The 14,803-nt window shown below is 37.7% G+C and overlaps 1 pseudogene; it reads right to left on the reverse strand.

Moving 5' to 3' along the window:
* Positions 1-14,803, reverse strand: part of LOC122021151 — a 93,926-nt pseudogene that overhangs the window by 20,811 nt on the left and 58,312 nt on the right.

Genomic DNA, 14,803 nt, shown 5'->3' on the forward strand with positions numbered 1-14,803 from the left:
TGTGTATGCATGCTGACACTTTACAAGAGTCCAATCGATAAGTCACTGCATCGGGAGAGGTAGCTTGTGGCTTTGAACCTTCCGTAGTGAAATGCTATCGAGTATACTAGGTTGCGCAGTGAACGTGATATCTTGAACTGCCCATCTTTTGGTGTATACTTAGACAATAACACCCACACAGAGATCTATCTCACCTACTTTAGGTTCTCATGGTTGGTTCCGTTTCGGCCATGGATACCATCTTGGATTCATGAGTGTTTCCTTCACACTCACATAGGTGACACTTTATCAAGAGTATCCTACCATACTCCACCTTATCGTATAGAAGTCACTAAAAGCATAAGCTTAACCTCACTACATGAGGTAGACAACACAAATTCATCCTAGGATTGGGATAGAGATAAACTATCTAATGTCTGGACCACAACTTCAGTAACTCGTTGTCCCATTGAACCAAGGTTGGGTTACCGCTACAGTCGTTTTCAGTTGTAGATTTTTAATCCCATTCCTCTTGATGAGCAGTATACTTGATCTCAACTCAACCCCTTCGTTAGAGGATCTGCCAAATTATCTTTGGACTTAACATAGTCGATTGCAATCACTCCATTCGAGATCAACTGCCTAATGGTATTATGTCTACGACGTATATGTCGTGACTTCCCATTATACATATTACTCTGTGCCCTTCCAATCGTCGATTGACTATCACAGTGGATTAGTATGGCAGGCACAGGTTTCATCCAGCTCGGAATATCTTTCAAGAAATTCCGCAGTCATTCAGCTTCCTCAGCTGCTTTGTCTAGTGCTATAAACTCAGATTCCATAGTTGATCGAGCAATGCAAGTCTGCTTAGTGGATTTCCAAGATAATGCTCCCCCACCGATCGTGAATACATATCCACTAGTGGATTTGGAGTCTTTTGTATCTGATATCCAATTAGCATCACAATATCCTTCCAACACAGCGGGATATTTTCCATAATGTAATCCATAGTTCATAGTATATTTCAAATATCTGAGAACTCGCATCAATGCTTTCCAATGGGTGTCGTTTGGATTACTCGTAAAACGACTCAGTTGTTGACCGCATATGCAATATTCGGATGTGTGCAGTTTGTGAGATACATCAAACTGCCTATTATCCGAGAATATTCCAACTGCGATATGGTCTCACCATGGTTTTTCGCTAAGTGTTGACTTAGATCCATAGGTGTTTTCACTGTAGAGAGATCGTACGCATTGAATTTTTTCAATACAGATTCTACATAATGGGATTGTGTTAAAACTATCCCTTCCGATGTCCTGAGAATTTTAATTCCCGATATAACATCTGCTTGACCCATATCTTTCATATCAAAATTTCGGTCAACATTTTCTTTGTAATCATTACATCATGACATCGCCCATTATTAGCATGTCGCTCACGATGTATGCACAATTACATAGCCTTCGTGTGTGTTTTGACATAAATGCATTTGTCACATTCATTTATTCTGAATTCGTTTGACAAGATTACTTTGTCAAATTTTTCGTGTCATTGTTTAGGCGCTTGCTTAAGTTCGTACAACGACTTAACAAGTCGACACACCTTTTTCTCATTTCAGGAGCCATGAACCCTTCGGGTTGCTCCATATAAATTTCTTCTTCCAACTCACCATTTAAGAACGCAGTCTTAACATCCATTTGATGTATTTCAAGGTCATACAGTGCTGCAATGGCTATTAGCACTCGTATGGACGTAATCCTTGTCACCGGTGAGTATGTATCGAAGTAATTAAGGCCTTCCTCTTGCTTGTACCCCTTGGCTACAAGTCTGGCCTTATACTTGTCAATTGATCCATCAGCTTTATACTTACGTTTTAGTATCCACTTACAACCTAATGGTTTATTACCAGAAGGAAGGTCTACTAATTCCCAAGTATGATTATTCATGATAGACTCAATTTCACTATTGACAGCTTCTTTCCACATTGGAGCATCGGGTTTAGAGAGAGTTTCACTTAATGTTCTTGGTTCCATTTCTGACATGAAAGTTATAAAATCTGGTCCGAACGATTTCTCAACTCTAGCCCGTTTGCTACGACGTGACTCTTCACTTTGATCGTCAATAGTCCTTTTATAACAGCTAAGTTCGGTAACGTCATTTTTGTTTGAACTTCCGTTGTTATCACTTTCAACGTTTTCTTTTTTATTTGGGAATACGTTTTCAAAGAATATCGCATTCCGAGATTTTATGGTTGTTCCCACATGTATATCAGGAATGTCTGATTTGTGAACTAGGAAACGATATGCACTACTATTATGGGCATATCCGACAAATATCGCATCGAACGTTTTAGGTCCGATCTTTACTTGCTTTGGTTTAGGTACTTCGACCTTTGCCAAGCACCCCCACACTTTCAGGTATTTGTACGATGGCTCGCGGCCTTTCCATAGTTCATATGGAGTTTTATCATTTTTCTTATGAGGGATTCTGTTGAGAATGTGATTTGCCGATAATATTGCTTCTCCCCACAAGTTTTGAGGTAAGCCTGAATTTATCAACAAGGCATTCATCATTTCTTTCCGATTTTTACGTTCGGAACACCGTTTGATTGAGGTGAGTAAGGCGCCGTTGTTTGATGGATAATGCCAGATTCTGTATAAAATTCATCAAACGGTGCACCATATTCTCCACCTCTATCGCTTCGAATTATTTTAATTCGTTTGTCAAGTTGGTTTTCAACTTCTGTTTTATAGGTTCGGCTTCGTCTTTATTTCTTAAAAGAAAGATATAACAGAACTTTGTGCAGTCATCGATAAAAGTAATAAAATATTTTTACCTCCTCTAGTTTGCACAAATTTCAAGTCACATAGATCACTATATATCAACTCTAGAGGAGTTGTTGTCCTTTCCACCGAATGAAAAGGTAGTTTCGTCATTTTCGCTTCCACGCACACTTCACATTTGTGTGTTCCGTCAACATTGACGTTTGGTAATAAATTTAATTTGACGAGACGTTTGAGAGTATTATTATTCACATGTCCGAGTCGATCATGCCATAAATTAAAACACTCAACAACATAGCTGGAAGCATTTATTTTATTACCATCAAAATTTCGGAGTACATGCATTACAACCATTTTGAATAGACCCTTTTCTAGGTACCCCTTTCCTACGAAGACACCATTCTTCGTAAGTACAAAGTTGTCTGACTGGAACACTAGCCTAAATCCGGCCTTGACCAATGCCGCTCCAGAAACTAGGTTCTTACTGATGTCGGGAACATGGAGTACATCAATGAGTGTTAGCTCCTTTCCGGACGTCATCTTCAGAACAACTTTTCCGAGTCCAACAATTGGCGACGTCGTGGAATTACCCATATAGAGCTTCCTGCCATTTATCGGAGTATACTTGGAGAACATCGCCTTATCGGAACAGATATGACGAGTTGCTCCGATATCAATGAACCACCGCTTCGGGTTGGTATCCACCAAGTTGGCTTCAAATACAACCGCAGTGAGATCCAAGTCCTCAAGAGAGGTCATGGCATGATTCGCAGATCCTTCGCCCTCGTGGCTTTTCAGGCGTCTGCGGTCCTGACAGTGTCCCGCCTTTCCACAACGAGCCTTTGAACTTCTTTGCTTGAGCCTTCTTTTTGAACTGCTTCGGCTTTTTAGCGTTCGGCTCGACCAGGTTGGACATTTCGTCTATAGTCCTCTTGGTTCCTCTGGAGTCGGATAACTTTCGATTATCCTCCTCTATTCGTAGCCTCGGGATCAGGTCTTGCCCCATCTCCTTTGCTTGTGCTTTAGGTAATTCTTGAAATCCTTCCACGACGGAGGAGCTTCTCAATTACCGCAACAATCGCGAATGTCTCGTTCACCATGCCTTGGCCCGGATCACGCAGATTAATCGCATATCTGGACTTGAGATGAGACGTTGAGTCCACCATCTTGAATCCAGAAACCGACCGACGATGAATTTCTTCAATCCAAAGATTTTCGGTCTTGTATTTCTTCTCAAGGATTCCCACAAAGATTTCGCCGTCTCCAGAGAACAATACACGTTATATAACGTGTTGTCCAAGGCGTTGAGTATATAATCGGTACAGAAAATCTCCGTGAGACCACGCATCGCTAGCAACCTTACTACCTTCCGTAGCGGTGGCGTGTCTTCGTGCAAAACCGTACAAGGTTTAGCGTTGTTAGATAAAACAAGATCTTCTACTGCCGTCTTTTGAAGTCGGTTCCGGTGAATTTCTCCGGCTTTTCTCCGTCGGAATGGTTGTCGGAATGGCGGTCGGAACGGCCGTCGAAACAGCGGTCGGAATTCGGTTGGAACGTCGTTGTAGCCATATCAGTTGTACGGGTAGCTTCTGGAGTATGCAAACTGATCGTCGAGGCTAGTATTCGACACTATCTCCGTAAACGATATTGCTCCGCTACGGTGCTTAACGGATTGTTGCAATTCGTTCCCAAGATACAACGACGACGAACGTCTAGGAATCGTAGCACTCCGACTTCCGAGACCAGCGAACCTTCTAGTAGACTTCTTGGACTCTTGAATGCACAAGATGAGATGAATGCTTGAGGAAGAGAAGAGAGGATTGAGTCAATATTCCATCATCTGGAGGGTTCTATTTATACTGAAAGAAGAGGTTGAGTGTCCTTTGGGTGAGTGGATGTGTTCCTTGGGCTGGATCGATCTAGATCATCCATTCTGAAGGGTTGTAACCCTTCACCAAGCCCACTTCAATCTCATCCATCAAATCTGAGGAGTTGTGACCCTCAGATCCCGCCTATTGTCATCGGCCATCGGATCTGGATCCATTGATTCGATGCTTCAGATCAAGTCTCATCCCAAGCCGTCAGATCGTTACTCTTTGCGATCCAACGCTCTAGATCGCATCACAAGCGATCCATCATACCTATTTGATCAACGGTAGCCATCCATTCCCTAAGTCAACTGTCCAGTCATCTCCCTTTGCCCACGAGGATGCCGCATAGGTACTGCCACGTCAGGTACGAGCCTGACACGTCACCCGAGTGCCACGTAGGCACTGCAATGTCACCTGGAGCATAAATTTAAGCTCCTCAATGCTCCTCGCGAAGTGCAAAGTGCGCCTACGCACGTGGCGGGTGGCGGGCTCACAGGTGCGAGCACCTACTCGCCCTGGGCTAAGGGAGTACCTGTCCTTTTATTTTTGTGTTAACTCCATTAACACATCTTCATTAATAAGTAGAGAATACACATCGAGAATTTCCGATGTGGGACTATTCTCCCATGCACTTTATTAATGAATAATAAATGTTATTTTGGGCCAACTTTAAACATTAATTTCTCATTCACCCTTAATCGGTTTTGAGCAAATTAATAGTCTAAATCTATCTACGCGAATCGTAGATTTCAATTTTGAAGTCAATTACGACTTTCAACAATTGATGGCTTCCTTCCTCAAAATCGTTTTTTGTCCATTTAAGGCCCCAATATCCAACATCAAATCGTTCATCGCGAGAAGCCCCAAATAGAGAGCTCCTCCTCACTGTTGATCAATTTTCGTGACTAAATTGTGGTGGTGTGAGACAGCAAAGCTTCCGCAACTCACATCAAAGACGATTGAGAGAAGGCGACATGGTTGGTGGTCCATGATTGAGGCAACACATTATTTCCCCCTTCTTCTCCAACTGTTGAACCATTTCCACAACTTAATCGAGGCAAACACGAATCAGTGAAGCTTCTATGACTCACGTCAAAGAATGTTGAGACAAGCAGACATAGGCAATGGTTTGTGATTGGGGCAACATAAGTCGGCAAAGTATCCGCAACTCATGGGAAAGATGATTGAGGCAAAGTGAAGCAATACAAACCCTAGTGCATCTGCAAAGCTTTAGTGATTTGCCTTTTTCCCCTTCTACCTCTACTCTTTTCTCTTGGTCTACCATTTGACACACCCACCAACATCAACACATGGCACGTCTAGCATGTCTCATTTTGATCCCTTGGTCAGAAAACATGAAATTCAGAAGAACCTTTTTTATTTCATCAAGCATTTCTATAGGGGCTTCAACTCCCAAGTCACCACATATATATGGTTAAGGACTTTTCCATGAGCATGTAGATCCCAAACCTTGTCAATAAATATAAAGGATGACCATCTCTACAATTTTCAGTGCCATATCTTCCAAACTATTGTCTAACATCCATGCATGAACCCACTTGAAGAAGCCCACAGAACATGCTTTTAGCTCGATGAAGTTCACTTTGTGAATGTGATTGAATCATTGAACAAGGAGCCAAACCTATGCGGAATGTCCCATCAGATAAGTATAATCATAGCTTCTAGATATTTAGGCATTCTCTTTTTTTCTCACTATCCACTCCACGCGCAAAACCTGTCCAAGGCCCATAATATCATTTTTGGTCTCTGTCTCAGTCGCTTACGGGAATGCGATGGTAGTAGTGTTAGTACAAAGTGGTGCGGGTAGCTACAAATTAGGAGGAATAGGAAGAGAAAGTAGAGGAAAAGGAACAGGAGGAAGAGACAAAGAGAGGCCAGCACTCATTTGGGCATTGATTTCTCATTTTCTCACCCTGCCAAACTAATTTTCAGTCCCAACATCGATTTCAGTCCCATCAATGGTCATCTACTCCTCCCTCACTCATTGGCTTGATTCCACATCAAAAAATTTCCTCCAATAAAGCGTCTGCCATCCACTATGAGTTCCAGCTAGTGTCAACTTCAAGAGATCCGTTTAGTTACCAGTAATCCAGAGGAACAATTCTTGCCACCTGAGTAGGTGGCATGGAATGAAATTTCAATTGTCTCCATAGCAATGGTTGGAGTAGTTTCCATACAATTTCACTAAAGACTTCCATAGAATGAATGAGAAGGCAAATACCACCATAGCTTATAGGAATAAAAATTTTAACATGAACTGTAGCTCAAAGTATGAACTGAAACAAATTTACATGGTTTTTCTTGAAAACAAACGAGTTAAATATGCACACTTGAATTTGCAATTCTTGAGGTCAGTCGTTTGCAAGTGGCGTTCACGAAACATACAGAGATTGTAGGAGAAGACAAAAAAAAACCTATGAGAGATAATAGATGAGACACAGCAGCTTTGTGCAATTTTGGCAATTAAATGAGATCGATTAGAATGTCACGAAACATACAGAGATTGTAGGAGAAGACAAAAAAAAACCTATGAGAGATAATAGATGAGACACAGCAGCTTTGTGCAATTTTGGCAATTAAATGAGATCGATTAGAATGTATATTTGAAGTTAAAACGAATAGGACGATAACCAGCAAAACAAAAATTGACACCGAAGATCCACACCACCAAATGGAAGGTGAGATAAAAGGTAGGGAAATGCTGGATATCTACATGGGTTCAAAGAAAATGATGCTATTATTTTCTAAAAACAACGAGCAAGGAAAATGCACAAAGACAACACTTTTGTCTAGTTAAACCCATTGGATGTGAAGTTTTATGATTCTCAAGCATCTAGTTTCTGTTAATTGAAAACTTCTCCTTATCTTCACAAAATTGCAAGCGACCAACTATGAAGAAAAAAATGAATTTGATCCACAATCAGACCGAACCTGCAGTCCTTTACTAAACCAAAAACACTGTAAAATAGAGCGATAACAAAACCAAGAACGGTGTGCAGATTGCAAATCATTCTTGCCAAGACAAAAACAAACAGTTTGACTTTCTCCAAATAATGTATTGGGAATATATAACATTACTTGTTGCCTATGCTTCATTGGAAGCTGTGAGAGTACATCTCTTTTTAACCTGCGAATCATGACAGTTGCCTTTAGCAAACTATGCAATTCTGCATGGTTACTTGCACCTTGATAGACACCAAAGAAGCCCTAGAAGATAAAGTTCAAGAGTTATTTAAACTTAAATTTTGCCAAAAGATGCATTGTCTAGTGGATAACTAGAAATGGGAAGATAAAGACTTACTCCCTTGCAATAGCGGTTCCCATACTCGTGCACATTTTTGTAAACACTAGGATGTAAAGCCTCAAGCTGGAAAATAACACATCAGTTTTAAACCTTCTAAGACAATCACAAACATGAGGAGCAAGGTGATCAGGCAATAGAATCTAAAATTTTAAGTTTTCACCTGTTTGAACAACTCAATAGGTCTGGATAAAGCAGGAGTTCCACTCAGAAGAATTGCATATTGAGCTTTCTGAAATAAAGAGCAGCAAGGCTCAAAGGCAGTGCAACTATGTAACTATAATTAAGGAGTGGATAGTTGAATGGCCTAAATAAGAGCATAACCAAAGCAGTTCAGCTTACCAATTTGAAGTTCTAAACAGAATATTTGTAGACATGTAACTTACATGTTAGAAACAACGGAATCAAGTAGATCCCCACTGGGCTAACAAAATAAATAAGGGGCATATCTGTAGTGACAATGAACCTACTACTAGCCTAACAATACACCCAAAATGACACACTTGAGCCCCAAAAAATTCATTATCTACAATTTTTCAAGAACCTTCTCTTCTTCCAAAGCAACAAAAAAATTGTTTCTCGATTCCACTAATCTTAAGATGCAGTGCAACACAGAAAGTTCCCCATACCTGTTTTTCTCGACCTAAATCTAGTTGTCATCACCAAAGACTGTCAATTGTTGGGACCAATCTCTTTTCAATTAGGTAACTTATTCTTCTTTGCATCTTCTGTACCCCACCCCACCACCCTTCTGTTTCTACTCCCTAACTTTCCTGCTACTCTATGTTTTATTTCTTTCTAATTCCTACTCTTCATCCTTATAGTTTTCAAAGGCCACCTGATTAAATCAGGCAACCTAAAGGCATGAGAAGTGGTTGAACATTGTTAAAGCCTTAAAGGTAACTGGCATAGAGTTCAAGAGCCAAGGTACATGCATGGAAGCATTGTATGGAAAATAATTTTGATAAATCTCAGTAAAGGATGGGAACAAGCTGACGAGAGTTTTTCTATGGATGTTGCTAGCATTTGACTACTGTCAGTGAGGGGTCTCCAATTACACAGGTTGTCATGCTTCTTGTAGATTGCCCTAGTTTTAAAGTCCAAGGGACTAGATAGATCAACCAATAGGGACGTCAAAAATGAACCCAACCCAACAACCCGACTCGAAAATCAGGTTCGGGTTGGAGGTTTTCGGATTCGGATTAGAGATTTTCAGGTCGGGTTCGAGTTTACTAGAATTTAGATTTTGGAGGGGTTTTGGGGTTAAATTAAATTTTATTTTAAAAATTAAGATACTTTTATGTATATCAATATCAATGCTAGTATGATAATGATGGAGTATTCAGATAAAAGTGAAGAATTATGGGGAAAATAGTCCAAAAAAAAAGAGTCATTTTTAATTGAGTTATTCGGGTCGGGTTTGGATTGGTCAGGTTCGGGTTTAGAGGTTTCGGGTTGTATTCAGGTTCAGATCGGGTTTGAGTTGAAATTTTTTTATAAATGTTTTTTTTAACCCGACCCGAACCCGACCAACCAGAATTGACACCCCTATCAACCAATGATGTTGTTGGAAATTAAAACTCGTAGTCAGTGAAAACTTGTCTAATACATGGAATCCCAACACTTTTTAATAGATTAATAACATGAATTATTTACTTTTCTAATAAAAACCCTAAAACCTATATGAGACTTTTCCAAACAAAATTTTATAAACAAACGTTTCTAAAAAAAACTAAACGAATATTTTCAGCCTATATATGGTTACAAAATCATATTCTCATACTCCCCCTCAAGATGGTGAGTAGACATTTATCATTTCACGCTTGGATATAATACTTTGAAATACTAAACTATTGGCGGCCAGTAGGAACTTCCATGGGATTCGGCCAGTCGCTCAAGTTCGGTGTTACCTAATTCAACATTTTTTTGAAATACTAAACTACCTAACTGTTTAGTAACTATATTTGCAAGTTATCCATGTGTAGATACAAAAAGGGTACAAATCAAACTAGTTCTCTAATGTCCTTGATGAAGTATTTGTCAATTTCAATGTGCTTCAGTCAATCATGTTGTAGTGAATTGTGATATATGTTAATCGCAAACTTATTATCATAATAAAATCTCATTGACTCATCCCACTTGATCTTCAAGTCTTCTAAAATGATCTTTAATCAAAGTAGTTCACATACACCACAAATCATTACTCGGAATTTTGCCTTTGCATTAGACCGCTACCACATGTTGTTTCTTGCTTTCCATGTCACAAGGTTACTACCACCTACAAGGGTGCAATATCGTATGGTTCACCTCTTATCAACCATCATCAGCATCTATATGTGCCTCTAACACCTTCATTTCTTTTAAACAAAATACGCTTTCCTTTCCTAATGTTCTTCAAGATAATGAAATATTTGGTGAGCTACTTGCAAATGAACTTCTCTTAACCTATGTTTGTTGGGGATGGTGGCCTTAAAGCATTGTAAACATAATATGTTTTTATTTTTAATAAATGTGACGCTTATTATTGAACATTTTTGCTTGAAATTCATTGTCTTGAATATCATAGTAAAATTCCTAGTTTATTGGATGTAATCATAATTTTAGTATATATGACTTATATATACAAGAGGATTAAAATTATGGATAATAAACTTAAATTGAGTCCGTTATGAAATTAATTAAAGTATGGGGTCTTTAATTAAAGCATCACTAATGCGGCCCAAGAACATTATGAATGTGATCGTCTTACCCAGACCATTGATGTGGAGAAATCGAGATGGTGACATTTATATATAATGAGATTATATAGGACTTGGATCAATTTAATTATTTATTTCATAATAAATTCTGTTGTTAATATAAAATTTTAATTAAATCATAAGATGATCATATATGGACAAATCTTAATCTTAACGTAATTATAGACTCCTATTCATTCTAATATGATTCTTAATTTGCTTGTTTAAAGTTTTTGTGCATTCTCAACACTTGCATTTTAGATTTATATTTGAAATGATTGACTAGGAATATGAATTCACAGACGGAATCCATTCCTTCCTGCGGGAAGTAGAAGGACGATTCCCTCATTTGTTAATTCTGGAACTGAGTGATGGGCCCAACTAATTTATAATTATGTTACAAATTAAACCATTCACTAATGAATTAATAATAGATGAGGATAAAAAGTAGCGGAGAGGTAAACGGAATATTCCTAGCTCCAAACTATGAATTGGCAATGGAGGATTAATCCATATGTAATGATTAAATCAATGGACTGCTCTTTTAGTAGAGTAAAATATTTCATAACGAAAAAGAGTGCAATTCCATATTTTTAGTGGAGTAATAATGGAATTAATAAGTTGGATAAATTAATCAAAGAGTTCAATTATTTATCTAATTTATTAGAGCTTTTAATTATGGGTCCATCCCCAGTACGCCTTCTTAATAAATGATGGACTAGAAATACGATCTAGAAATCAAATGTGAAAATGGAAAAGTGTTTCCATATGTTCAAGGGCTTGTAGATAAATGCAATTAAATGTGATTAGATCTAAATTATAATTATGAGATAATTATAAATTTGGATTATTATGGTAATATCCAAATAGATATTAATAATATCTCAACATAACGAGAATATATTATATTTTATTTAATATCTAAAAGATAAGATCTAATTTCAAAGTTTAGGATTGAGAATCCTATTCCTGCTAGAACAAGTCTTAGGGTTTTTGAATTCTATAAATACAGATATGTTCTGGTATCAAGCCGACTCGACGTTTTCATATAGAGAAAATACATTTTGATTTCTAGTGTTTGTGTTTTGGAGTGTCCACACACTGCCGGCAGGAAGGATTGTACCAGAAGATTGTGGTTTCTACGCACCTCAAATTCACAAAAGGGAAGAAAACTACAAGAGGTTAGTTTTCTACAAAATATTTATTTTATAAATTTAATTTCATCATTAGTTTATATTCATATGTTCGATTATGATTTATGAAATTGCGTAATCGCTTCCGTTGTTATTCAATTGCATCAAATATGTAAAATTATTAAAGTCGGAATTGTTCTGGAGAGACTACATAATTCCCAACAATGTTTGGTTATGTATGAAACCGACAAATAACTTTTTCCCATCATTGATACATCTCCTTATCTGCATATTTCTCCACCATTCTAAGTCTGAGAATTTGGTTCTATTCGAGAACTTGACTTGCATATTGTTTGCCTATTTTTCAAGAATATATTTCTATTGAGAGATAAAATATATCTCGTTTAGAATGAGTCACATCATTTAATGTAACTGTTATATCATCAATATATACTAAGAGCATTGTGACTCCTCCTGAAGAAGAGTGTTTCATAAAAATATGTGATCCCCCTGGTTTTATCTATACCACATGACAATCATAACCCTTGTAAATGATGTCTGTGATAATTTCTTAAGTCCATATAAGGCTTTCATACAGTATGAGCTCATAAATTATTTTCATATCCTGGTGAGACCTCCATATAGCAGACCTCACCTAATGGAATAAGGCTTGTTGTTGTTGGTTGTTGATGGTGGTGAGACCTCCATATAGATTTATTTCCCCTAGTTCTCCATGCAAAAATACATTCTTGACATCAAACTCATTCTTAGAATTTGGGTGCAATTCTTGGACCTGCATAGCATTAGTTCAAGGACAACCATCTGCTTCCTCAAGTTTGCCTTGTCAAGTCTCACATTTTTAATGACAGAGTTGGGGTTTTCATGCATAGGTAGACATAGGATTTGACATGAATTTAGATATTGACCTATACATCAAAGGTAATAAAAGGTCGAGCAAGAAATCCCCGTCCTTAATCCTCTAGTATGGAATTCTCTCACAAAAGATAAGGTGGGGTGAAGTAAGGCGCTTGTTCATTGAAAATAACATTCATCAGTATATAGAAGTTCACTAATGGAGAATGATAACACTTGTACCCTTTTTAAATTGAGAAATAATCCAAATATCTTAAGGAAAATATTATTTATAGTGCATATTATTAGATAGAATGAGTGCTTCCATTTTACTATTAAACCCTAAGGAATCCAGGGGTATATGGCAAGTAACAGGGAAAATCGGTAATGAAAGCCGAGCAACAGCGAGGAAAAATCTAGCTATGAAGGCTAATAAAAGAAATTTAACTATGAAGACTGATAAAAGAAATCCAACTATGAAGGCTGATAAAAGACATCCAACTTGAAAGATGGTAAAAGGAATCCAATTATAAAGGTCGGCAACGAAAAAAAATCGGCAATGAAGGTTGAGAAATAGCAAAATATCAAACTATGAAGGCCAGTAAAATGGATCCAACAATGAAGACTGAGGAACAAAGAAAAATCCAGCTACGGTAAAAAGAAAAATTGGCAATGAAGGCAGAGCAAGAGGGAAAACTTGAACTATGAAGGCTGGTATAAGAAAAAATTGACAATGAAAGCCGGGCAAAAGGGAAAAAATCCAGCTACAAAGGTTATTAAAAGGAATGCAATTATGAAGGCTGATAAAAGAAAACATATTGACAATGAAAGCCAAGCAAAAGGAGGAAATTCAATCATAAAGGTCAGTAACAAAATCAAGCTACGAAGGTCGATTAAAAAAAAAACCAAAAATGAATGAAGGTCGAGCAAAAGAGGAAAAATAAAGCTATGAAGGCTCACCAAGGAATTCATCTATAAGGTAGGTAAAAGAAAAAAAAAACGACAATGAAGATCCAACAAAAGTGAAAAATTCAGCTATGAAGCCTGGTAAAAGGAATCTAGCTACGAAGGCTGGTAAAAGAAAAGATCGACAATGAAGGTTGAGCAAGATAAAACACCAATGATAAAGGCTAGAGAAAGGAATCCAGGTTCAGCTATAGGCTGTTAAAAGGAAACGAGGAATATTAGAGAATGAATGAGAATAGAGAATGGTGATGGAACAACTCAGTAAAACATGGAGACGACAAAAAATCTGTAGAGGGTGCGATGAAGGAAACAATCTATAAGAGAAGAGAAAAAAAGGTGAATTACAAGATTGTTAGTTTAGGGTTTTAATTGATGGCATCCTAAGGGGAAAAAATTAATAAAATAGAATAAGAGGAAAATAGACAAGCTTATAATTGGCGAGAAGAAAAGAGATCTTAAAAGATGAAACTGGTGGGGAGAAAGAATATTAAGATAAATGTCAATAATAGGAAAATCAAAATAAAAGAATGAGTTAAATAAGAAAAAAGAACAATAATAAAAACAATAATAAACTTGAAAGAGACCGAGATAAAGCAGCATAAAGACCAGTAATTGTTTTTAAGGTTATCATGAGCATGAAGCAATAAGAGAAACTGCATTTCCCAAAGCAAATAGTTGTCATTAGTAAGCTTCATGTGTAGAAATGACATCAAGTTCATTGGTAAGGAAGAGATTTATGTTACTGAGATATTTCTACGATTGAGGATGAAGATGAAATTTCAATTTATTTTTTTTACTTTTTTTTTTTGTTTTTGTTTTTACATGCTAATTAGAACACACACACACTTTCTGCATATTTCTCAAAGGGCTGCTACTGCCCGGCAACTTCTGGAGGATGCACAAATAGAGGGGATGACACATGGCACCATGGATGAGGGCTACAAAGAGTTACAACAGCAGGCTGCTCGCTTAAACGCTGCTGAACACAGCTTCTATTTGCAGCGTGCGAAGGCAGCATACTTCAAGCAAGTGGACCGCAACTCCTAATTCTTTCATGCTCTAGTTAAATGGAATAATAGGAGAAATGCAATCACAGCTATCGAGGCCACTGATCAGGGCCGTCTCCAGAAAATTGGAGGCCCTAGGCTAATTT

This window comes from Zingiber officinale, chromosome 9A (assembly GCF_018446385.1).
Source record: "Zingiber officinale cultivar Zhangliang chromosome 9A, Zo_v1.1, whole genome shotgun sequence".
In the NCBI taxonomy this organism is placed as follows: Eukaryota; Viridiplantae; Streptophyta; class Magnoliopsida; order Zingiberales; family Zingiberaceae; genus Zingiber; species Zingiber officinale.